The 27,488-nt window shown below is 38.0% G+C and overlaps 1 long non-coding RNA gene across 1 annotated transcript; it reads left to right on the top strand.

Moving 5' to 3' along the window:
• The first annotated feature begins 24,744 nt into the window (after positions 1 to 24,744).
• On the top strand, positions 24,745 to 27,041 carry LOC141832414 (uncharacterized). Its single transcript, XR_012602112.1, has 3 exons — positions 24,745 to 25,163; positions 25,645 to 25,710; positions 26,708 to 27,041. It is a non-coding gene; the product is annotated as an uncharacterized LOC141832414 (long non-coding RNA).
• The last annotated feature ends 447 nt before the right edge of the window (positions 27,042 to 27,488 follow it).

Here is a 27,488-nt window from a genome sequence, read left to right as displayed (position 1 = left end):
GAAATTAATGCAATGTGTGTATGCATGCTGACACTTTATAAGAGTCCAATTGATAAGTCACTGCATCGGGAGTTTACAATAAAGTTATATAAAACTCTTATAATTATTAATCAATTTATTTTAATTCATAAGTTTTTTTTGTGTTTGTAGGCAAATACTTTACACAAACCTAGTACTTGTTGTGAGGTATTTTGCAATACCCAAAAAAAAGGATGAAACTTTTGTCGATGCTTGATCAAAGGTCATTGACGTAAGAATATAAACTTTATTACTATTCACATTTAACAATTACTAGTTTTATTAATTTTATAGTAGCTAATAATAATATTTTTTCAGAGGACGATATGATTGATCAAGTTGCACAATACTATAGAGGGAGAGGACATGCATACTCCATCTTTCGATGCTATAAATGATATATATTATGATGTTGTCAATGGAGCAAAAAATAACTCCCTTTACGACCTTCACTCTCAAGCATGGGTAGTATATGATCGTATGATTGCTCCTACGGCTAGGGGTCGTCCTAATTCTTCATCTACTGAAGTACAATCGCTAAGACAAAAAAAAATCAAGAATTAAGGGATCGGGTCACGACATTAGAGCAGTTAGAGCAGTCAATAGATGATCGAGTTACGACGATAGTAGAGAGGCAAATGCAAGAATTATTCTTTTCCTGCTATTTATTAATGAGTCATTCTGCTTTTTCAACATCACATAATTTTGATTCATAGGAGACCCAAGACCCGAACGCTACTGATAAATAGTTTTTCTGAGGTGTGGTAACCTTCAACTTAGTTTTTTATTATAAAATAGTTCCATTAATTTTGATAGTACAGGCAACTCTAATTTTTATTACATCTTTTTAAGAATAGTGTAGATAAAACGCCAACACTAAACAAATTGGATTGATACTATATTCTATCAAGGTATGTATTTTGAAAGCATATTAAACTTATATTAATGATTCAGTTTGTGCATTCTTATGATAATTAGTTTAGCTTTGTATATATCTATTTTAACTTTAGATTTATAAATAAGCAGGATTTATTTTAAAATATAAAATGTAATGAAGTTTGAATCGTGTGCTTATTTGTTTAATAATCTATCGTATTATACTTGTTGCAAGATGAGATACGATGGATTTGCACTATTCCTGTGTTTGTTTTTATATTACTTGTGAATCCTGATTGTATTATTCTTGAAGAATGTACTTGTTATTATTTGTGAGTGATGATTTTATTGTCAAACATATGCTTTATTTTTGAATGTTGCTAATTTGATGTAGAATAATGAAGCTTTGTTGTTATCATGGATAAGTTTTGTAAATCTTAAATGTATCGTTGGTTGCAATTTTAATGTATTGTCGATATAGTTATAATGTATAGTAGATATGGCTTGTGATTGTATTATTTAGATACTATTTGTGATATTGTTGGTTGTGAATGTTGATTGTATTTTATTGTGTGTTGTGGATTGTATCATTATATTGAAATTTTGATGTAAATATGATTTAAATTGAGAAATAAAGGGTTGCAACCAAAATTATAGAAAAATTAGTGACAGAAAAAAATTTTCATATGAAAAATTTTTTAGCAATAGACAAAATATTCCAATAAAGTGAGCAATGGAAAAAAAATTTTCATCGTTGATTTTAACAATGGAAAATAATATCCATCGTTAAATTAGTGATAAAATTTTTTTTTCATCTCTAAATCCATTAGCGACGGACAAAATATTCTGATAAAATGAGCGATGGAAAAAATTTTCCATTGCTGATTTTAACAATAGAAAATAATATCCGTCATTAAATTAACGATGAAATTATTTATCTATCGCTAAATCCATTAGCAATGGAATTTTTTATGACATTTTTTATCGCTAATGGGTCTCTAAATATTTAACGATCAATTAGCGATAAAAATTTTCATTGTTAGTCTTAGTTATTCTTGTAATGCTTATAGCTGTCAAGTTGGGTTAGGCCCGCCGGATTGGTCCGCCCCGCCAAGAAATTTATGTGGGTTGGATTGAAATTTTATCAATCCATTTTAAGATGGGTTGAGGTGGATTGGCCTGCCTAGGCCCGCGACCCGCGTGGGTTGGTCCGCGGGTTGAGAAAGTTTATTTATTTATTTTAAATTTTAAAATTAAAGTATAAAACTTAATGAATTAGTGGGTTTCATCTATTTAAAATACAATTTAAGTTAAAAAATTATAATTCAAACTTAAACATTTCAACTTAATCAATTTAAATTATACTTCAAACTTAAAATTTTTAATATTTTTTTTATTTTTTAACAGACCCATGGGTTGGCCCGCCTAACCCGCGGCCCGCCTTGAGTTGGGTTGGGTTGGAGATTTCCTAAGCCACCAAATTGGTGGGTTAGCCCGCCCCGCCCCGCCATATAATAGTCCCGCTATGGATTAGCCCGTCCCATCATGGATTGACCCGTTTGACAGCTCTAGTAATGCTAAGTGATCGACACAGTTTGTTCTTCACCCAACACCGGTTTATAAAAATGCTTCTAGCGAGAAGGATGGACGAACAAACACTATGTGTAGATTGATATTCACGAGTGCATGATAGCTCTTTCATCGGGATAGGGTAGTTTCTCTGTCAATGATGATCTTTCTCTATCATGCGAAAATTGATTTAGTTGATTGTTGCCTTTGTTTTTCATAATTGATCATTTTTCTTTATATATATTCATTAATAAATTTTTTTATTAAACTTATAAATATATAAATTTTCAAAATTAATGAATAAATAAGTGAATAATATCATATTCACTCGCCAACCAACAAACTTAAAATTATAAAAATTTTAAACAATTTAAATAAAAAAACTCGAAACTCAAATTCGAAAAAAAATTAAAATAAACTTAATAATTATTTTAATAGTTTAATTAATTTTAAATTGAGTTTAATATCTTTTTGATTAAATTTTATGTTTAAATAACACAGTTTGATTTGTTTGACTCGATCCGAGGTAGAACATCCGGGTTGTGACCCAGGGACCCGCGATTCGATTCCCAGCTACGACGTATTTACAGGAATTTTCCTCCAAATGGGGAACGCAATCAAAGGATGCTGGACATCTGGATTGGTCGCCGTATGCACTTCCCGATTTACCCTGGTGGTCAGTGGGAAACTTCCGTAGGACCGGGCCGGCCACCCCCAGGGATTGAGTCCATAAGACTGACTGGGATTTATCATTTTTTTTTTTTGACTTGAACATAATCCTACCATATATATATATATATATATATATATATATATATATATATATATATATATATATCGAACATAAACCTATCATTATATATATAATATTTAGTCTACGCGTATATAATATATCCATCCGCAACTGAATGCGTGGGGTGTCCGGATCACTTTAGGTGCCCTAACTCATCCGAATGAACATTCAATCGCAGAAGCTATGCGCACGAAAAGACACATAACATATCATTTCGGTATATATATTTATAGCCGTCAATTTGGATTAGGCTCGCCGGGTTGACCTGCTCCGTCAAGTAATTTAAGTGGGTTGGGTTGAAATTTTATCAACCTATTTTAAGATGGGTTCAGATGGGTTGGCCGCCTAGGCCCGCGATCCGCGTGGATTGGCTCACGGCAGGCTTGGGTTGGCCTGCGGGTTGAGAAAATTTATTTATTTATTTTAAAATTTAAAATAAAGTAGAAAACTTAATGAATTAGTAGGTTTGATCCATTCAAATTACAATTCAAGTTAAAAATTATAATTCAAACTAAAAAATTTCAACTTAATCAATTTAAATTATAATTCAAATTTAAAATTTTTAATATTTTTTATTTTTTAATAGGCCTGCGGTTGGTCTGCCTAACCCGCGGCCCGTCTTGAGTTGGGTTGGGTTGAAGATTTTCCAACCCGTCAAATTGGTGGGTTGGTCCGTCCCGCCCCACCATATGATAGACTCGTCATAAGTTAGTCCGCGCCATCAATTATGAGTTAATCCGTTTGACAGCTCTATATATATTGACCTTTTAAAATTTTAAAAAGAGATACAAAAATGCATAATAAACAATTCATTTCATGTTCCTCAAATTTCAATTGCGTTCACTTTCTGGACGGTGAATATTGCACGTATCATGGTTGATGAACAGTCAAAATGTAAGAAGTAGCGAAATGGACACACCAGAATTGAAGGGGATCCTACCGCCCGCCTCAGCGTTCCTTGCGTCGTTCGCTCTGCCGGTCGCGAGAGAGTCGAGCCTCGATCATTCTCGTCCCTGATTCCGCGCCTCCTAATCTCTCTGGATTTGATCCACTCCGGAAATGGCGACGTCATTGCAGTCGACAGTCAAAGGCGTCTCTTCCAGGATTGCTTCTTCCTAATCTCTCTAGAACATAATTCCCTTCGATGATCCATACCCTCGTAGTGGGATTCACCACTTTTCTGAATCAGATACTCTGATTGATTTGAGATCTGATAATACGCTGGCTGTTTTTTGGCACACAGGAGGAAAAGGTAGCATCTTGGTTGTTTAGATACCATGGAAGGAATTCGATCACAAATGCAGTTGCAGTTGAGTGCTGTGAAACTCATCCCTGTAAATCTCTAGAATGCATCTCATTTTTACTCATTGTTGTGTGTTTCCTCTTGCATGGGTTAGAGGAAGGCCGACGTCCTCTGCAAGTTCCACCGCCTCCAAACTCAGACATTTTTCTTATGAAAAATAATACGCTACATGAAAAATGTAACATGAAACTTAACATGATACACTCAACTGCATGGATATGAACCCCACATTATGAATGTGAGACCCACTGCATGGAGTGTATCATATTGAGTTTCATACTACATTTTTCATGTAGTGTATCATTGCTCTTTTCTTATATTATGCTCTCACAATTGATTTTTTTTTAAATGTTGGCAAGGCTTTTTCTCATGTTGAATTGTCGTTATTCTCATGTGGATTTGTATGTAAGAGCTCTAGAACTAAGAGTGAGTACTAGTTTTTTGTGTTAAGCTTGACCCACTCTAGAACTCCATGCTAAACTTACGAGTTGGAAGAATTGAATCTTTCTTGCTGTGCTATGCACTACGTCTTTGTGATCTCTTTGAGCATGGTCTGCTCTAAATTGGTGGCCTAGTAGAGCATTTTTTTTCTTCAATAATTGTTAAGTTATCCGGTGCCTAACTATCTTAAATTGCTTCCATCTTTCTTAAAATAAGTGGAATTCTTTTCATTTAGTGCTAGAAGCTTCTTTGTTTGTTTTAGAATGTTGGTATAAAAGATGCCTATGAGATCACAAAACTAATATGTATACAAGCTATAAATCATTGGAGATGTCAACTATTTGTAACACCCCCCTTCCTACATACTGGGGATGCTACTTACTCTAACATTATTAAATCCTAAATAGAAATTCCCATAGATAAATTAAAAAAGAATATTCTGTAAATAACCAAAAGTTACTATTTTTAATAAACCAACTGTTCCAACTCTTAAGATGCGGAAGCAATTGCTATAAAAGACAAAATTAGTATGAGCAAGGTTTTTATTTATTCCTTTGATTTATTCCGCGATTCCGTCGCCACACACATCGAACACTGCTCCTGCTGCCTCCCGTTGCTTAACGCTTTTCTTTACCTCTACCTGCAGTATAAGGAATGCAACTATAAGTAAAGCTTAGTAAGTACATACCTAATCTCACAAAATAACGAAAATCATTGCATGCATTCTCTCGTAATTAAACAGGAAATAACTTGTAGTTATAAAGACATGTACTTAAGCAGAAACTACCTGAACATGAAAATACTTGTATTACATAGAAAATTTCTAAGTTTCTTTATATTTGAAAATTCATACATTTGGAAATAAGTAAACATACTTAAACATACTTATGAGCCTTGGCGAAGTATCAATGCGCACATCTCTGATAGAACTCGGGGTAGCTAGCCACCGAATGCTACCAGAAGACTTATCTTATCAGGCGACCTTTGGCCTGGAATTCCTTTCCTTATGGGCGAACCTTTGACCCAGAATTCATTATGGACGAACCTTTGGCCTGATACCCGCCTCTTAAAAGTAAAATACATTTCTTCATATATCATAAAGTTCTTATACTTTCACTTATTACATCCTTGTCCTTTCATCATTCATTCATCATGCTTTACTTCCATCCTAAGTAGGAAGAATAATTTACCTATTCATGATTAAATCCTAAATCATACTATGGAAAGAACGTATATATATTCCTATTTAACATGAATTATACTAGGGGAAGAGCACATAAATACATTCATGTCGAACATAAATCATGTCATGGAAAGAGCATACTTATAAATACCTTCATGTTTAACAGAAATCATGTCATGGAAAGCTTATCATAACCATGCGAAAGAACAATACGAAAACAACTTATACTCAGGTGAGAGATGCACTTACCTTGTCTGCTCACTAGGTTTTTAATGCTAAGGTTTGTGAAATCGGAGACTTTCTCCGAGGTGCTCTAGCGCCTTCTTCGCGCGACCTAGCAAAATCATAACTACAGCTTAACTGAAATCATCAACCTAATATAATCCTTTAATTAATTATCCATTAATTATTTATATCTCAATACTTAATTAATCAACTAGTAATCCATGATCTCACCAATTCCTTTAAATGTATACTAATTAATCACTAAACTAATCATTAATGATTAATTAACAAATTATCATATTTCCTTAACAAATAACCTTTAATTACTTACTTAATTATCTGATTAACATATTAATCATCTTAATTAATCAGATTATTTATCACATATCATTTAATCACTTTAAACTAACCCTAATTAGCTAATGATCTTTATTAATTAACCTAATTAAACCCTTTAATCATCTTACCTTAATTAATTAATCTTAGTTAATTAAAAATCTGCCGCGGCTTCGTCTTCTCCACGCGAACAGGGCAGCAGTGGCTCCGGTAGTGGCGCGGGCTGGGCACCGGCGGAAGGCGATCGGGCGAACTGCGGACGCATGAGGGGAGCGTGAGGCAGCAGACGACGATCACGGGTTGGCGTCGTGAGTGCAGGGCAGAGGGCGTCGCGGCGTTGAGCAGAGCAAGCTCGATTTCGGCGGGGGACGACAGTGTTGGATACTTTTTTCTTCTCTGGCACAAGAAAGGTGCAGCGGCGTTGGCCTCCGTCTCTATGCGGCGGGCGGCGGCTGAGCAGAGGCGTCGATCGCAGAGCAGAGGGGCGTCGTGGCAAGGCGGTTGCGAGGGGAAACAGGGCGCGACCAGCTGAGGGTTGGCTAGGGTTCGACCCTCCTTTAAAGCCCTCTCCGTTCCGAGTTTCGCCGGCGGGCCGGACGCGGCTCGCGGAAGAGGCGGCCGACGCGGTGGGGTGAGGGTAGGGTCGCGGAGGTATTAGTTATAAGAGGAGTGCACAGTAATCTTACCCTATTAAATCTAAACCACCATCGCCTTTTTACCGGCTAAACCTAATTAAAACCTAATCCCTTATTGTAGCGAACCGGATTCAATTTTGGTTCACTTGGTTCGGCCATCAAACGACCTCCGAATTGATCAAAACTGGTCTTGTCGGATTCGTCTTTGCAAGATGAATCTTTTTACCTATTTTTATTTTATCAAAACCTCTTCCAGTATGAACCAAACCAACTTGGTTCAGTTTGATTCAATCTTGATTCGTTTGGTTCACTAATCAAACGGTTTCTGATTTGACCTAAACTAATTTTGTTTAATTCGTCTTTACGAGACGAATCTTCTCATTCCCTTTAAAACCCCCTTTTATCACGAACTAAGTCAATATAAAATTTATCATATTCAAAACCTTAAGTGTGGAAAATACGGGTGTTACACTATTGTACACCAAGCATTAAGAAGAGTCATCTAAACTTGTGAATTCCTTAGCATGTGTTCAACTAATACATTAAATCATAGAGAAGATAATTCTAAATGTTTTAGATTGGCAATTTCCATGGTAGGCCTGGTTTGAAGTCTCCCACCATGCTAGGTAAAATAGTTAAAATGTATTATTTCAGTAAATCATTGAAATTCAATCATTCGATACCAAAGTTCAAAATCTCAAATCTTGTTATAGTTTCAGTTTTTAACTAATAAGATAACATTCTAGTGTCGTGCCAACGCTCTTATGCATGACATCAATGAAAGATTGGAGGTTGAAGGAGGAAGGAGGAAGGAGATGAAGTAAAAGGAAGGAGATATTATCTGTGCTAAGTTGTATCGAGTTTAGATATTTTATCAAATTGATATGTTTTGACTGTTTCATCTAGTATGGTACAACATTTACAACCATGCTTGACACAATACTTCATCTCCTTCTACCTTTAAATTCAATGCATTATTGGTACCATGCATCGTAACATTGACACGATAATGAAAAAGTATCATTACAGTCAAAGATCGAAACTTTTGCATCACTCAAGATTTTAAACTTGATGGCAGCCAAAAGTGAAAAATTCACAACAAAATTTCCAAGCATGAATATCATAGTTGAATAGCATAGTTCATATGTCCATAGATCGAATTTTAATTTTATTCAATATAATGCCCTAACCCTAAAAGATATCTATTACTTTTAGAAAGTAAATATTTGGTCTACCTTTAAAACTCATGCACAAACATACACATTGATACTTATATTTTTTTTAAATTGTAAACAAGAGCTCATAAAATGTCACTATATTTTACTAGAGTTGAAATGCACATAAATAAACACATTTACTATTCTAATTTACAACTCTATACGAGGGTTGAGCATTTGTATTTCTATATTGCAAAAGTTTATAAAAATGCTTTCCTTTTTAAGTTGATATCGCTTATATTACTGTAAGACTGAAGGCAAGGACTATTACTATTTGGTAATTTGCTAATGCTTTCCTAATCTAATAAGATTTGGGTTTCTCTTTTACAACTATGTTGTCAAAATCTTTGTGGTAAGCTTATATGGTCAATTGATTCATTATAATTTTATTTATATAAAGAGGATATATCATTTATATAAAGAGTATATATCAAGAAATGTATACATTATGTCATACAAATTTAAATCTTGTCCCATTAGGTTTATATTTCCAAGATGCAACTGAGTAATAGTAAGGCACTTCAAATTTAATTGGCCATGATTTTCAATGTTTTATTCTTAGAGCCTTACTTTTTAGCTATATGCTTGTGTAATGTGGGTTTCTCTTGTCATTTCAAGTTCCATATATACTCTTTTTTATTTGCCCAAGAATGCTCCATTCTTCCTTGATAATTCTACTATTCATATTTTGTAATACTTTTTGTTGTAGTTCAATTCAAGTTACTAATCAAATTTTGAGGGAACTATTTTGTTGCTTCCTATAGTTTTCAAAACAAAAGTTTTGTTTTTGTTGGACGCGCTAGAAGTTTTGTTTTTGTTGGACACGCTAGAAGTTTGTTACTTTTAAGGTTTTTCTTACTTTTATTTATTAGGATGTCATTATAGAAACAACCTGATTTGGTGTGCTTACGTGTAGGTTGTATATCTAGAGCTTGAGGTAGTGTCATCAACCCAATAATAAAAATCATTATTTTTCTTAACGTTTCCTTCGCTATAATAACATGGAATTAGCAATGAATTTAACGATGAACAAAATTCATCACAAATCAATAACAATATTAGCGACAAAAATAGCATTTATTACTAATCAAGAACGACATTTACGATGAAATTATTTTTTCACGTATTTGACAACAAAACCTTTTTCGTCACATAATTTGTCGTCAATTTGATAACGAACTTAGAATTCGTCACAATTTTAGCGACGAATCCAGAATTCATCACTACTTTGGTGACAAATTCAAGATTCATTGCCAAATTTATTTTTTTCTCGACTGCAAAAACATAAAACTCTCGATCTTGCAAAAAATAATTGGCGAAGAATCTAAGATTCGTCTTAGATTCATCACCAAATTTGTGGAAAAAAATAAATTTGGTGAGGAATCTTGGATTCGTTGCGAAATTGACAATGAATTCAGGCCCAATCTTTTCCCTTCCCCTTCTTCCCATGCGTGACAAACCTTAACTCCTCCCTCTGGATCTTGATCTTTCCTTTGTCGGCTCTGATTCTCTCCTCCCTCGGCCTTGACGAATCTCTCCGTTGATATAAGGTCAATATTTTACCCTCTCCTCTACATTCCTTTCCCCTCTCCTCTCCCGATCAGATACGGAGCATAGAGTAGCAGCGATCGACCTCGCCTTAGCCCGGTCGTTAGGCTGGGTTGTCGGTTGGAATCGTCGCTAGGATGCTTATTGGCGTCGTTGGCTACGTACCCTGGGCAAGACGGTAGTTGCATCTCTTGGGCGCAATGCTGGCGAAGAAATATCATGGTCCAAACTATATATATTTCAAGTCCCTACGTTACGTTGTTTTTTATTTGAAGGGCATTATACATAAGGATGTTCTTGTGTCCAATTTGAATATACGTTATAGTATTAGGGATGCATGACTCATTGTCCTAGAGCATCGTTGAGTTGGTTATTACGAGACAAACTTACTGCAGTGGGCGAGAATCGAATCTCAACGAAGCCGAGACAATATCCTTCCCGTAGTGGTCAACTATAATTTTCTGATTTACCTCTAAATAAATGATCATGAGGCCAACCATGCAAGATCGTTGGAGTGAAGAATTTTATCTTTTGCTGCAGTAGGGATGCTTGATTCATCATTTATGCGCACATAAAAAATCACTAATAATGCTGTTGATTACATATCATGGTGGTCAAAGTTTTGGATAGGTAGTTACTAATGATTTGAGCTTGAATATTAAACAAAGTTAACAATAAAGTGAGTCCTTTTGTCACAGTAGTGATAAAGAGAATTCGAAAGAATTGATTATGTAAGATATTAATTTGACTTTGGGTCTTCAAATAGTATTGAAAAGTGTTGCTTAGGCCGACTTTTTTTTTTTAATTTGAATTTGGGTCTTATAAGCAGACATGCCAAAATGAGCTGATCTAGTTGGGTATCGCCTAGGCTCCGTTGGCCTTTTTTTTGTCATGTCAATAGTTGTGCTTATGGTGAATTTTATTTCATGAAATAGTTAAAAAAACTTGTTCTTTTGAGTTGTCATGCGTAATATTTCTTTGAAATTATTCGACTGTCAGACACATGAGCACTAACTGAACCCCAGGCGAACCACACGGATGACCGCACGAGCGAAACCCTACCGTTCGACCGATCGCACGCATTGGACTCCTCATTAGGGATGACAATCGTTGGTCCGTACTATTGGCATTGTTGAGTCGTTGTCCAAGTGTCACTTTCCATATAAAGCACCTCACTAGGGTCACTCTCACGTTAGTAGATATTGGAGGTTGAGGTTAAAGAGGACTTGCTCAACTGAAATCTATTATTGTCTAGGAACCATGCTAGTCGAGCAAGTAGAAGAAGTCGAGGTATGGTAGGGTCCTATTGTTACGAAGGGCGTTGGCCAGTGTACAGAACCAAGATAGGATGACAGCTAGATCGAATTCACTCGGGCTGCATCACGTCTCCTTCGGAATTAGAGTGAGAAGCATAATTAAATGATGTTTAATGAGTTAATGGAGTAGGAGGTGGTTAGCAAAAAGGTGGAATAACCTTCCTACATCAGAAGTTCATAAGGTGCAGAGCGTCCATCAAACCATAGTGTTAGGAAAATATGACACTCCTAGACCTAGGAGAGACGCTTGATCCTTTGATCATGAGGATAAAAGTCTAAATACCCAGAATACTAGAAGAATATTAAAAAGTCCAATCCCATCCTAACCAGAGAGAGGAACTTAATCCCTTAGTCGTAAGGATAATAATAAACAAAAAATATCCATTTTATTTGAATCGAGGTGAAGAACTTGATTCCACAGCCAAGAATAAAAATAACAATGTCCAAAATAACAGAATATCCATTTTGTTTGGACCGAGGATAAGAATAATTAGAATATCCGCTTGTACCAGAATTATAATTCGACTGAGTAGAAGAGCTCGATTCCACGACCATAAAGATTATAAAAAGAATGCTCGGAATGCCACTACTGACTGTAATCTGACTGTGGATCAATAAAAGCTAGATCCTACGATTAAGAATAAGAATACTTGAATACCAATATAATCTGAACTGTGAATACCAATCTGCTCGGAGAGGAGCTCGATCTCATAGCCATAAAGATAATAAACATAAGAATATCCAAAATACATAAATATCGATTATAATTTGACCAGAGAAAGCAGCTCGATCCCACGATCATGAAGATAATAAGCATAAGAAAGCCCAGAATACTTGAATATTGATTATAATTCGACGAATAACAAGAGATCATTTTCACGATCAAGAATAAGAATGCTCGAAATACCTAAATATTCATTATAATTCAATCAGAGAGTAAAGCTTGATCTCACGGTCATGAAAAAAATAAGCATAAGAATACCTGAATACTGATTATAATCTGATCGGGAGAGGAGTTCGATCCCATAACTATGAAGATAATAAAAAAATGTCTAAAATGCCTAAATACCAATTGTAATCTGATCGAAGAGAGAAGTTCGATCCCACGACTAAGAATAAAAATGCTCAGAAGATTAAACAAGCAAATAGGACTATTAATAATTAACGTATAGAATTTTACAAATGATAGAAGAATAGCTTTGAAACAAAATGAAAATGCACAAAATATACCTTATCCTTTCCATGGATGTTAGCTTTAACAAGTCTTGAATAATATTTTGTGTGAGGTTTACCATCCTTCATCAATAAAGCAACTCTAAGGACTTCGTTCCTGGAAACATACAAAGCATATTGACAACCAATAAAGATATGCAACCACATGCAACAGTTTTCAGAAAAATTCTGAATATAATTAAAAATTCTATACAGCAATGTCTGTATATATACAACTCCATCCATCGGCTTGGAAACATGCACAGCAATGTCTATATTTAAAAATTCTATACAGCAATGTCTATATATATAATTAAAAATTCTATACAGCAATGTCTATACATCTTAAACAACTGTTCAAAAATTATTGCATAGGCTCATGATTATGCTATGCATGACAATTAACCTATTGGTACAAGTAGCATACCAAATAGTACTGTTGTTAGATTAAGTAGAGTTTTCATCTTTATTTTACTACTTTCAAAGGATTGAAAGTATAATAAATATAGTTGTAGGCTTGTTCACTTTTCCTAGATATTTCTAAAGAGAAACACAATGAATAATGATCTTACACATGGTTTCTCCCATCTTTCTAAAACAAAAAGAATGGTGTGTAGCTTCTGATTGCTATGAATTCAAGGTATAAAAAAGTATAATATAAAAATGACGACATACACACCGTTGCATCAGCATTGCAATGTCCTTTGCTTCTGGATTTCCTTCTCCCTTTTGTTTCCCATAGATTTGACAAGTTACAACATAAGTGAACTTAAGATTAGCCTGTGCACGTGCTTGTGGAGACAGATCAAACCCCTCAACAAGATCCATTGCATTAGCAGTTCCAAGAATAGTATCATCTGCAAATACAAGGATGTAAAAGGTAGACTAGGTCGTGGAACAAAACTAATGGCATAACTAAAAGGTAGACTAGGTTGTGGAACAAAACTAAAGGTACAGAGCTCCTCTCCAAATAACTTCAGACGGTCTAAATGTTTGCCCAACTCAACTACCCCCCTATCCATTTTTCATTTCTTTTTCTAGGTAAGAGAAAGGACTGGCATATAATAAGAGTATTGAAGCATAACACCTCTATTTTCGCTAAACCTTAAGAATATACATCTAATTTCATAAACCTTAATAACAAGCCACCTAATTAATAGAATAAAAGGTAGTCTTAACAAAGTGTTAAGCTAATGAGAAACTTATCGAAGATTAAACAAGCAAATAGGTCTGTTAATAGTTATCGTACAGAATTTTACAAATGAATGAAAAAAAGTTTTGAAACAAAATGAAAATGCACCAAATATAACCATATCCATTCCATGTCAGCTTTAACAAGTCTTGAATAATATTTTGTGAGATTTACCATCCTTCACAATCTCAACTTCATCAATAAAGCAACTATAAGGACTTCGTTCTTGGAAACATGCACAGCATAGATTGACAACCAAGAAAGATAAGCAACTACATGCAACAGATTTCAGAAATTTTTTGAATATAATAAAAAATTCTAGACAGCAATGTCTATATATACAACTACATCCGTCGGGCATGTATATACATCTTAAACTATTCAAAAATTATTGCAGTTGGTAGATTCAGTAGAGTTTTTATCTTTATTTTACTACTATGAAAGAATTGGCAGCATAACAAATATAGATGTAGGCTTCTTCACTTTTCCTAGATATTTTCTAAAGAGAAACACAATGAATAATGGCCTTACACATGGTTTCTCCCATCTTTCTAAAACAAAAAAAATGGTGTGTAGCTTCTGATTGTTATGAATTCAAGGTATACAAATATATAATATAAAAATGACAGCATACACACCGTTGCATCAGCATTCCAGCTTCTGGATTTCCTTCTCCCTTTTGTTTGCCATAGATTTAGCAAGTTACAACGCAAGTGAACATAAGATCAGCCTGTGCACGTGCTTAAGTGCTTGTGGAGACAGATCAAACCCCTAAACAAGATCCATTGCATTAGCAGTTCCAGGAATAGTACCATCTGCAAATACAAGGATGTAAAAGGTAGACTAGGTTGTGGAACAAAACTAAAAGTATAACTGACAAGCACCAACCTTCAGACGTCCTCTGCAAATAACTTCAGATAGTCTGCATGTTTGCCCAAGTCAACTACCCTCCTACACATTTTTTGTTTCTTTTTCAAGGTAAGAGAAAGGAATAGGTAAAACTTATGTACATAGTTTTCGCATAAAACGTGTATTGAAGCATAACAGCTCTATTTGCACTAAACCTTAAGAATATATGGCATCTAACTTTATAAACTTAATAACATGCCACATAATTAATAGAATAAAAAGGTATTCTTAACAAAGTGAAAAGCTAATGAGAAACATATGAAAGATTAAACAAGCAAATAGGTCTCTTAACAGTTAACAGACAGAATTTTACAAATGGATGAAAAAAGCTTTGAAACATCATGAAAACGCACCAAATATAACCTTATCCATTCCATAGATGTCAGCTTTAACAAGTTTTGAATAATATTTTGTGTGAGTTTTACCATCCTTCAGTCTCAACTTCATTAATAAAAGCAACTTTACAGGCTTCGTTACTCGAAACATACAAAGCATAGATTAACAACTCAGAAATATAAGCAACCACATGCAACAGTTTCAGAAAAATTCTAGACAGCAATGTTTATATATACAACTCCATCCATCGAGCATGTATATACATCTTAAACAATTGTTCAAAAATGTTGGTACAAGGAGCACCAGATGATCGAATCTGAGTTTTAAAGTTAAGTTTGTGAAGTGAACTAATGAACTGAACTAAGTGTGCAGGTAGCACAGAGAAATCCTAGTTGCGGCTAGCCAAAGGAAGTCCTAGTTAGAAGGACTGGGCAAAGAAGTCCTGATTTGGAGGAATGGGCAAGGAAGTCCTGATTTGGAGGAATGGGCAAAGAAGTCCTGGTCTGGGCAAGATGTCTTGGTAGATCAGAGCACCAAGAAGGAAAGTCTAAGCGGATTTAGAGGACCGGACGTCTAGCAGTGGAAATCTTAAGGGCCAAAAATCAAGGCTGAACAAAAATCCAATAAGTCTGGAGGACCGGATTGGCAAAAGTTAAATTCTCCCGAGTGAAGTGGATGAAGACGCATTCCCGGAAAGAGGAATAGTAGGCGTCGATTTGACCTAGAATTTCATTGGAAACCTAAAGTTAAGACTAGACGTCACTTTCTTGTTTATGTTTTATTTTGGACTAACTTTGATGTAAGAAAGGAGAGACGGGAACTTTGAGTTCCGGACACCGTTATCTAGATCTAGGCGACCAGATGGTTCAAGTGTTCGAAAGTGATCCAGGCGCCCGGACATCAACCGATCGGACCAGCGAGGCGGATGAGGCGACAAAGTCCCAGTGATCGGGACATCTCAGCCTCCAGACGCCCAATAAGGCTCCAGGCACCCAGATTAGGATAAGGCGTTGCGGAGTCAAAGTCAAAGTTGATTCGACAACCTCGATGTTAGTATCCAGGTGCCCGGAAGGGATATAGACGCCCAGAAAATGTCAAGTCAGCGTTGGAAACGGATCAACGGGATGACGTGGAGGCGCCTGGAAGGACTTCCAGGCGCCCGAATTAGCCTTTATAAGCAACTGCGAGGAGAAACCCTAAAGAACAATTCACACGCTACTACGACGACTTCCTACACGCGAACAACCCACCTAGTACATCGTCGTAACGCTGAGGAGCTACACCGACTTCGCTTCACTTCTATTTTCCTAATTGATAATATTTATATTTTCGCTTTTGTACTTGAGTTATTAGGACGGTAAAGGTTTACTGTTCCTAACATATTTTATAAAGCGAAAACTCCTTATAAAGAGGGGAGTTTAATAGTGGATTACCCGTTAGAAATGATTAAGGATCGTGGACCTTGGAGTAGTAGCCTGTAGCTGTGAATCAAGTAAATAAAAGTGTTCATTTCTCTTATTTCTGTTGCACTTATTATTTTCGTACTCTGATTTACGCAAGATTTTCATATGAGTGAAAAAGTGACGAAGCGCTATTCACCCCTTCCTCTAGCACTCTAACTCGATCCTACAAAAAATTATTGCATAGGCTCTAGATTATGCTATGTATGACAATTTACCTACTGGTACAAGTAGCAGATCAAATAGTAATGTTGCTAGATTCAATAGAGTTTGTCTTTATTTTACTACTATGAAAGGATTGGCAGCATAACAAATATAGTTGTAGACTTCTTCACTTTTTCAAGATATTTTCTAAAGAGAAACACATGAATCATGACCTTTCACATGGTTTCTCCCATCTTTGTAAAACTAAAAGAATGGTGTGTAGCTTTTGATTGTTACAAATTCAAGGTATAAAAAAGTATAATATAAAAATGACAACATACACACCGTTGCATCAGCATTGCAATGTCCTCCTTAGCTTCTAGATTTCCTTCTCCCTTTTGTTTCCCATAGATTTGACAAGTTACAACATAAGTAAACTTAAGATCAGCCTATGCACGTGCTTGTGGAGATAGATCAAACCCCTAAGCAAGATCTGCATTAGCAGTTCCAAGAATAGTACCATCTGCAAATACAAGGATATAAAAGGTGTGGTTGTGGAACAAAACTAAAGGTATAATTGACGAGCACCAACCTTCAGAGGTCCTCTGCAAATAACTTCAGATAGTCTGCATGTTTGCCCAAGTCAACTACCCTCCTATCCGTTTTTCGTTTCTTTTTCAAGGTAAGAGAAAGCAATGGGTACAACTTGTGTACAGAAAGTTTCTATATAAAAAGTGTATTGAAGCATAACACCTATAGTTTCGTTGTTCCTGTTGAGATGCGCCTTAGGACAGCACGGCCCACTCCTTCTGTAGCCCCTCGTCCAAGATTTGACTTCCGGTTGAATAGAGAACCTGCAAAGGGAAGACACGTGAGATGGACGGCCAGGGTCTCCCCCGGCGCGACCACTCCGACGCTTAAGTCAGCCTCTGGATCGGAAGAGAAGGAAGAAGAAGAAAGTGATTGCTCTTTTTGCGTATGCGCGCGCGTACCTTTCGCCAATGCGACACCAACCCTTTTAAGGAAGGAGATTCTGAAATGTCCTGTCTTTGACCTGACACGGAGAGTCCCATCAACGTTATGAACGTATTCCAGAGATGTCTAAGGCATGGTTCGAGGAATGGCTCGCTCAGTGGGCACGTGGCCTCATTGTCTTGTAAAAAAGGAGCGGTCTCCTCAAACACGTGTCGTGATGAAATAGGAGGGAGAATACGTGGGATCTTCATGACAACGGATGGAAGGAGTGGCCCTTGAGAACTAGCAAGGAAGAGAAGGGAGCCAGCTGGACCGGAGTTGATTTTAATTCATTCTCCATCACGGTACATAAAGAGGAGGAGGGGGCGCGACTAAACCGAAGTGGATTTCGGTGTCGTCCCATAACGAGGTAACGTATGAGGAGGAGAGGGGCGTAACCGAACCGAAGTGGACTTCGGCTCGTCCCCTAACATAGCGTATGAGGAGTAGAGGGGTGTGACCGAACCGAAGTGGACTTCGGCTCGTCCCCTATTATAACGTATGAGGAGTAGGGGGGAACGAAGTGGACTAGCGTATGTATGGGAGTAGAGGGGTGCGACCGAACCGAAGTGGACTTCGGCTCGTCCCCTATTATAACGTATGAGGAGTAGAGGGGTGCGACCGAACCGAAGTGGACTTCGGCTCGTCCCCTATTATAACGTATGAGGAGTAGGGGGGCGCGACCGAACCGAAGTGGACTTCGGCTCGTCCCCGAGCCTCCTCGGGTGCGATTGACCAGATCACCTATGAGGGCCTGGTTGACCCAGTCCCTACTCTATTAACCCTATAACACCTGCCTCCCCATTAGTCTAGTCGAAGGAGATATAAAATCGACTGACTAGACCAGTGTTGTCGTAGCCCTGCGGCCTCTACGAGCTCGTGAGGACCTAGGCCCACGGGGAGCATTAAAGTCTCAGTATGGCTACATTAAGTACAGTTTAGCAAGATAAATCTTTTTCGACTGGACACGTAGGCAGATCATCATTGCTGTATTAATGCTTCTTTATCGTTGCGACGTTTAAGTTCCTCTTAATCTGCCTGTATATATATATCATGAGGGGGAGAAAATCTGAGGGTATCGGATAACCTTGCTTGCGTACCTCTTCGTGGTTTCGGAGTCACCTTGTCGTCTTCATATTTCGTTATGACCAGCGATGCTCACCACTCAGGGTCCTCTAGGGAGCGATCCCTTACGTCTACGGGTGCCCGCCGGAGGGCCGGGACTTTGATCGCGGCGCTTCGCCGAAGGATTCGGCGAGCGGAAGCAGAGGCGCGCCGGGAGAACCAACGAGCTCAAGCAGCGGAAGAACGAGCTCGCCGCGCGGAAACATTGGTAGCTCGAGAGAAGTGGGAGAATCAACAGCTTCGGGCAGTAATCGATAATTGGGGTCGTCGAGATAACTCCCTACTACTGCGTGCTGGGGAAAGCTTAGCTGGTGTAGACTATCATCTAATGAAGGCGTCATTGGAGCTGAAGGGAGCGGTGCACGCTTTCAAGACCATGGCCGGGGAAACCTCTTCTTCCGGTGATGAGTAGTATGTTGTTTGTCACTTTTGAGATGTAAGCGTTTAAGGGGTGACAGCCGCTGCTTTTGTAACCACTAATATATATCTCCCCTTACTCCTGCATGTTTGGCGTCTTTCTCATTTACCTTAGTCTTCTCAACACCGTGGCTACTGAATCCTACCGCGATTAACTGTACATATTAGCCTATGTAAGTGTCTACAAGAACGGCCACTAGTGGAGTCTAGCGTGTGGGCAATCGTTTCGTCGGTATGACTAGAATGGAATCATCCATATTATGAAGCTGTGAGTGCGTAAACCCAGACCTGATTATTATTGATGGTTTAGTATGCTGCGGGTACAGTGTCCCAGACGACATGCATGAGGCATCGCGACTGATAATAAACAGCAGCGATGTGGACACGTCCCTTCTATAATCTGTTTAATGATAGGAAGGGGTTACCGAAGCGACATAGGCAATGCTCCAGAGGGATCGTCCATCTCCCTCGGAAGAGGTGCTCATTAAATCGTTATTTATATCACTACCTCCCTCTCCTCTCCTTCGAGAAAAATATATATATATCAGGGGAGCGGAGGAGGTTGGATGTCTCATCCTTGTTTCCTCTGCCCTACTTGTCCTCGTCGCTCGTAAATAACTCCTCCCCGGTATGGACAGTGACATTAGTTGGACTAGTTCCGACGAGGAGGAGCCAAGGACGCCTCCAGGGTCGCATTTGGGGCCCGAATCTTCCCGGATGGCACGCCTCCGATGGGTGAGGATAGCGGAAGGACGCACTCGTGCGGCTGAGGAGAGGGCTCGAGCCGCAGAAGAAAGAGCTCAGTCAGCCGAGGGAAGTCTTCGAGCCGCAGAGGAGAATGCGCGTAGAGCGGAGGAAGGATTTTGGGCGGCCATGGAGAGGGCCCACGAGGCTGAAGAGAGGGCCCAGGCCGCGGAACAACGCCTGCAACGTGCCAACGAGGTGGCAGCGAGGGAGAAACTGGAGAGGCAATATCTCCAGGGAGTAGTCCGAGAGTTAAAACAGCGCAATCGTGTACTGAAAGGGCCGGCTAGGGAAGGCTTATCTTCAGCTAGGTACTACTCCCAAAAGCTCTCCCAAGAGCTAGAGGGGGTAGCGCAGGCCTTGGGAGCCGAGTCCGAGGAGACTTCCTCTTCTGAGGATTGATGTTCGCTGGTCTTTTGTGTTATCAGGCGTTTTGTGGATGTTGTTATATTTCCTTTTTTGTAATGTGCAACGCGTGTCTTCTATCAGACAAGTGCGTTTTATACCTTAAGATGTTATTGTAATATCAACCATGATAATGATGTGTATCAGCGTGCCAAGATAAGACCGGCTCTGGATTGTTGTTTATGGGGGGGGGGGGGGGATTTTATCTATCTTTTCTTCCCTTTTTGTGGCGAAAACGACTCACGTGATCTCCCCTGTGCAGAGCGTGGGCGAACACGCCACCATCGTCATGATGTCTGCCTTAGGTAAGGTGCGGGTTGCTGCTTTTAAGGGTCGTTAATGAAGAAAGGAGAAAGATAATTACCACTTTTAAGATGGCAGATCTTTCTTGGAGGGCGCGCAGGCGTCTTTTGCCTTCCCCATGAGGATACGTGTAATCTCTTGAATGGGGTCCGTCTTTTCGTATTCTCCGATGGCGCAATATAAATGCGGGTAAGGCGAGATGTCGAACGGGCGTCTTGTCGTCTCTTTTAGCGAGGAGTTTGGTTCGAAGGTGCTTTCCCGCGAAGCGGCAGCCATGGAGAGCAGTGGTAGCGCATCTAAGGCGGGATCCAACACCTCTTCGAGCATTTTAGAAGAGATGGAGACCCGTGTGAAGGCTTCTCTCCATCGAGCTCTTGTAGCTGAGGAGCAGATGAGTATGTCCCTCCATCGGGCTCTCACAGCGGAAGAGCGGGTGAGATGCGTTGAGGAGGAGTTGATCAGTGCGAAGCTAGAGATCCAGCGCCTCCAAGGGATCATAAGAGAGATGACCCAGCGCGACAGCGTAGTGGCAAACCATGTGGAGGGATCGACTTCCTCCGCTATCCTCTCCTTAAAGAAAGCCATAGAGGAGTTAGAGTTTGCGCAGAAATCCGCTCAACGTCTGGCACTCCGCACCATCCCTGAGGAATAGCCTTTCTATCATTTATTTTTGTGATCTCGTAATCTTATGATTAAGCAACTATGTACGTTCTGCCTTTTCTCCGTAAAGGGGTTTTAGTGTTTTGACTATAATAGAATCGGAGCAAAATCAGTGGAATCGCATAGGATCGGTAGAATCGATATGGTTCTATGTTACAATGATTCTACACATTTTCTATTGGACCTACTTTGTTAGCGTGACTTTTTTGTCCAAAGGCCCCAAACCCTAAAAATTAAATCCTATCGATCCTATCTTGACCGATTTAATTGTAGTGATTCGATCCTAATGCCAAATCCATCTTGAATAAGATCACGATCCTACAATTTGAATCTTGGTGTTCTTTAGAAAAATCAAAAAAAAATTGATCTCTTTTAAAAAATAATGAAAAACAAAGTGATATAAAATTTTGAAATATCTTATACTAATTATATATTTTAAAATAATTATCAGAAATTATTCTTTTAAAATTGAAATATAAATAAAAGTATATAATTTGGATCAAAATTGGAGATGTGATAGTTTTGGAAAAATATTCATGGTTATTTTAAATATAATTTAAGAGAAAGAATGCATAGACTCCTAAAGCCTTTTAAAATGCATCTAAAAATGCTTCATGGTTATTTTTAATCATTAAAAAGTATAAGTGAATTTTAATGATATCTAAAGTAAATCTATCCTTCGATGAAAAAAAATTGCATGAATATTTGTTTCTATGTTCTAAAACACAAGGAAAATTTTATTTTTCATAAAGATCATCTTTCTATTTTGACATAAAATTCAAAAGAATTTAAAAGTCTGACTATTTAGGCTCTAAACTAAGCATCATATGCATATCCAATTGTGGATTTAGGCAATCAAGTCAATTCTAATACATTTGTAATAAGATGAATAAGTAATATAATAGTGCAATGGTAAGATGCTCAGTGAATTACTTAAGTATTCATAATTCGAATCTTAATTATATTACAGTGCATTTTAGGATATTTCCCTCCAATGTGAAGAACAATTTGGATGTTTTCCGATTTGCATGTGGCGAGCAATCTGTGGGGTCAAACGAGTAGTTGCATATGCTTTCGGATTTGCCTAGTGTGTGATTTATGGGATCGGATCGTCCACCTCTAGAATTAGTTGGATCGTAAGAGTTGGACACCTGGATTATAAAAAAAAGATCTTATTTGTAGTTTATAAATGTAACAATCTTACACGTGTCTATCATCATAAATTTATGCAACGAGTTCAATTCTCATGCAAAGTGTTGTCCCCGGTAGCTCCGGGAGTACGCAAACTGATATGTATCGTCGAGGCTAGTGTTCGACACTATCTCCGTAAACGATATTGCTCCGCTACGGTGCTAACGGATAGCAGCAACTCGTTCCCAAGATACAACGACGATCGCCTCGGAATAGTAGCACTCCAAATTCCGAGACCGGCGAACCTTCTCGTAGGCTTCTCGGACTCTTTATGTAGAGGATGCTCGAATGCTATGCTATGGATTGCAAAGATTGAATGAGATGAGTTTCCAATAGAAAGGGGATGTATATATACTTGGTGAAGAGGTAAGTATCCTTTAGTGAGGGCTGATCTGGATCGTTCATTTTGAAAGGGTATAACCCTTTAAAGATCTTTTAATCTCAGCCATCAGATTTGAAGAGTTATAACTCTTCAAATGACTTTTGATCTGATCCATTGATCTGAAGAGTTTTATCTCTTCATATTTATAATATGATCTCGTCCGTTGGATCTGAAGAGATTTAACTCTTCAGCCTAACTTGATCTCAGCCGTCAAATTTACTCTATTAATCCGACGCTTCAGATCAAACCCCCTCATCAATGGTCAGATTATGACCCAGAGCCATCAATGCTCCAGATCGCATCCACTGCGATCTATTACCATCTTCGATCCTACGGTCGCCATCTGTCTGCCCAGTCTTTTGGACACAACTTTAGCCAATTAATTTCTCATTGAGCAAATTAATAGTCTAGATTTATCTACGCGAAACATAGATTTCGATTTTGAAGTCATATCAGACTTCCAACGATCGATGGCACCTTAATTTTGCCTTGCAAAATCATATCCAACACAAAGTACTATGCCTACGGTGCTCGAACACTCATATTGTTGGGTCACTTCGCGGGATCTATCTTGACTTCTCGAATTTACTAAGTGGGCTAGTCTGTGGAGCCACCCTAGGATTAGTCAAGTATAAGCCTAGATACCTAGAGAAAAAAATATCATTATAAATTTATAATTTCATGCATGTAGTCACTTAACTCATTTATCCATAGGCATAGCTAGGATTCAAAACTACCTAGGTTGATCGCTTACTATAATTGATATAATAAAAAAGTACGTGAATATTAATTTTTTAAAAATATAAAATAAAAGTATTTAATATTAAATACATTAAAAAATATAGAGCAAAAATATTATTGAAGTTGTGCTCTTCGATTTTTTTAAGTCAAACTCAATTATTATATCATTATAAATTTTTTCAACTAACTCTCATTCAATGTAGATGACTATAGAATATGTTAAAAACTCTTCTTTCATCTTGTTATGAAGAGTTGTTTTAAAAAGTTTAATAGTTGAAAATGCTCGTTCCATTATTGTTGTAGAAACAGAAAGAGTTAAAACAAAATGAATTAAACTGCCAATTAATTAAATATATTAGATTCAATACATAAGTAAATGATATAGTTATAATGTATAAACTATAACAAATGAGAAAAAAATCACTTGTCAATCAAATTGTAGGGTCCTAATTTGTCTGTTTCAACTAATTTTTGACATAATTAAGAAATAGTTAATAACTTGTGAAATCTTTCATGGCCAGTAACATCAAGCTATAGTAATCCAATTGTATTCTCAAGTGGTGCAAATCTTGTGCATCGAAATCAAGAGGATAGAATTTCTCAAGAAGTCGATAGATGTGATCAACATTAAGAAGCTTATAGTTTTCTTTAGATTCCAAAGCACAACTAAGCTTAAGAAGTTTGTTGCCTTATCCTTGAATCTATTATTAAGCTCTTTAACTTGAAAATCTATTGCAGCAATATGTACATCAAATCGATAGTGGTGCTGTAAAATACCGGAAACATGAGAGTTTAATTGTAAATAAAATACCCTATTAATTTCTATAATTTTATTTTAGGGAAGAGCAAGGAGGTTGATTAAAATAGATCAATGGTTTGGGTTTGATTAATTAAACAGATTTGTATAATAGGATTTAAGGTTAATGGTTATAGGGTTATAGGGTTTAATAAAGGGTTAAGAAGGCTATTGGATCCTAAACCTACAAGCCTATTAACGCTGGATAAAAAGGCTCGGTTGAGAGAAGCCTACAGCAAACCTAAAATCGCGACACCTTGCTCCCAACGCGCGCGCCGTTCCTCTGTTCTCCCGGTCGCGAGCTCCTCTTCATCTTCGCCCAACACCGCCGCGACCCTGCTCCGTTCTGTTCTTCGCCGTCAACGTCGCACGCGGAGGCTGGAGGCCTCAACACCGGTGCCAGGGGAGAAGCCGGCGATCGGAGCTTGCAAAGGTTGAGGCTAGGTCTCGCCGAAAGGGGGCTTGGCTCGTGTGGTGGAAGCGGTTCGGCGGCAGCAAATCGAAGAGGAGGAGAAGCTAATCGCTGGTGGGAGTTCGTGGATCCGGGCGGCAGCAGCTTGGAGGGTTCTTCTTGGGTTTCGGCAGTGGAGCGACTCAAGCGAAGGAGGGCGTGTTTCTGGTTTTCTTTCAGATCGAAAGAGATCGGTCAAGTGGGACCAGATCGGATTGGAGGTAAGGAGATTTTATTTCGATTGAATTTTGATTAGGAAAATATTTAGGAATTTTTACTGCAAATTTCTGTAGGATGCAGTACCTACTGGAATCTAGAGAAAATTAGAAATCTCAACTATTCACATACGAAATGTGAAAAACATGTTCAAAACAAATGTTGATTTTGTTTGGGATGATTATTGAAATAGTTGTCAGGTTGGTATCAGATTTGTTTTTATAAGAAACCTGCAGTTAATTTGGAAATATAATGTGAACATGGTTAAAGTTGGCATAGGTTAAATGTTACAAGGAGGAATTGAATGGGAAAGTTAGGTAATTGAATTGATTATAGTTAGTCACCTAAGGTCGTACATTGGGAGGTTCTTCATGCCTATGATCTTTAATTAAATGAATATAATGGGGATCGAACTTGATACGATTTAAATTATTATTAGCTAATCAGTCATGATATATAAATAGCTAAGGTTAAGCCGTGGTACAGGACCTTGACTTGCTACCGGGCTTTTGGACGGAGGTTTTCTGTTCGGACATCGACTACGTTCGGAAGGCGGGTATCTTGTCTCTGACTTATCTATTTATAGATATGCCATGTTTAGACATGTATTTATTTCTAGCTACCAGTGTTATGATATTTTCCGGTTATACAGATTCTTGTTTGATACATATGATCTAGTTACTTACCAGATATTCATTTGACTGTATATCATGTGATGCTTTCCATATATTACTGCTTGCCTGTTATACATCACTTTTTCCGATGCACATGCTAGCTATATGACTTTATACCTCTTTAGTATCAGTGTAGTATGCATTATGGATTGGATGTGGTTGCCTGTACTAGGGTTAGATACCATGTTTATATAGTGGCATGCTGGCCAGCATACTGTCCATTCGGTCACGCATTAGCGATGACGTCAGAGTGCACAACAGTCATACCCCTACCCATATGACCTTACATACCAGTGCTGGATCTGACGGGCATATTTAGTTCCCACGCGACCTCACCTAGCGGTGATGGATCTGACGGGCATATTTAGTTCCCACGCGACCTCACCTAGCGGTGATGGATCTGACGGGCATATTTAGTTCCCACGCGACCTCACCTAGCGGTGATGGATCTGACGGGCATATTCAGTTCCCACGCGACCTCACCTATCGGTGATGGATCTGACGGGCATTTATCATTGAGGACCCACGCGACCGCACTTTGGTATGTAAGGATCAGATGGGTAGCAGGGGTGACCAGGGTAGGTTTGTTATACTTGTGCATGATATAGGGAGTCTTTGCTGATATGGTTACTTTTCGATTTTCTGCATATGTTGTATATGTATATACAGGGAGCGTAGGGATTTGTTAGGAATCATGTTACCTATGATTATATCGTTAGCATGTTCTGGTGAGTATATATACACATATGTTCAGATTTTCATTCCTGTCATTCTTCTACCGGTATTTCCATTACTGTCTGCTAGCTAATTGATACTTGTCTACTTGATACTCGCTGAGTTCTTTGAACTCACCCCGTTGATATTATTCTTTTCAGGTTGACGTCTGTCTGGAGAGCCGCGCTGCTAGTCCCTCGTAGGGTTGCATTTGCTTATTTCGCTTTTGTTTATATTTTCGGAGTCTATTGTGTCAGGACTTGTTTTTATGTCGTATGGATTTGTCATATACGGTTCTAGATTGCGGTGCATGCTATACTTATTGGTAGTGAATTTATTTCATATTGTTTAGTAAATATTACCTAATTGGGACATGTGTGGATTGTGGCCATGTAGGCCTTATTGTGGCCATGTAGGCTTTGTTATACTTGTATTCAGGGAAAGTGAATTGTTACAAGGGAGATGCTGTCGAAATTTATCGGACAGCCGTCTCTCGGGGCGTAACAGGTGCTCAACTATGATTGAGTCATTTTGTCGACAAGAACAGCCTATAACAGATTTATAATGAGCTTCCATGTCAGGTATCTCAATGTCATACTTAGCACAAACTTCTTTCACACTACTAAGTAGAAGAACAAATCCTTCTTCTCTCAAACTATGAAGCAAAGTTTTAATAGTTGAAACATAGTCAATTGCATTTAAAATATCTAGAGATTTCTCTTTTAATACTCGACAAAGCTAATTTGTTATCTCCATTATCTTTTGCATCAAGTGTAATATGAATATGAAATCAAAAGACTTCATCGCAATCAACAAACCACTAGTTTCACTACAAATGGAGTTAGACGACCCATCATCCACCATGTGTTTTAACATGATAATATATCACAGAGCTAACATATTATCAATCATACTACAAATTGAGTCAAAATTAGAACTCTA

The sequence above is a fragment of the Curcuma longa genome, chromosome 7 (assembly GCF_044706935.1).
Source record: "Curcuma longa cultivar G26 ecotype Majalengka, Jawa Barat chromosome 7, ITB_CL_G26_1.1, whole genome shotgun sequence".
Lineage (NCBI taxonomy): Eukaryota > Viridiplantae > Streptophyta > Magnoliopsida > Zingiberales > Zingiberaceae > Curcuma > Curcuma longa.
The sequence above is the reverse complement of the archived record's forward strand: the minus strand, read 5'-3'. Positions and strand labels throughout refer to the sequence as shown.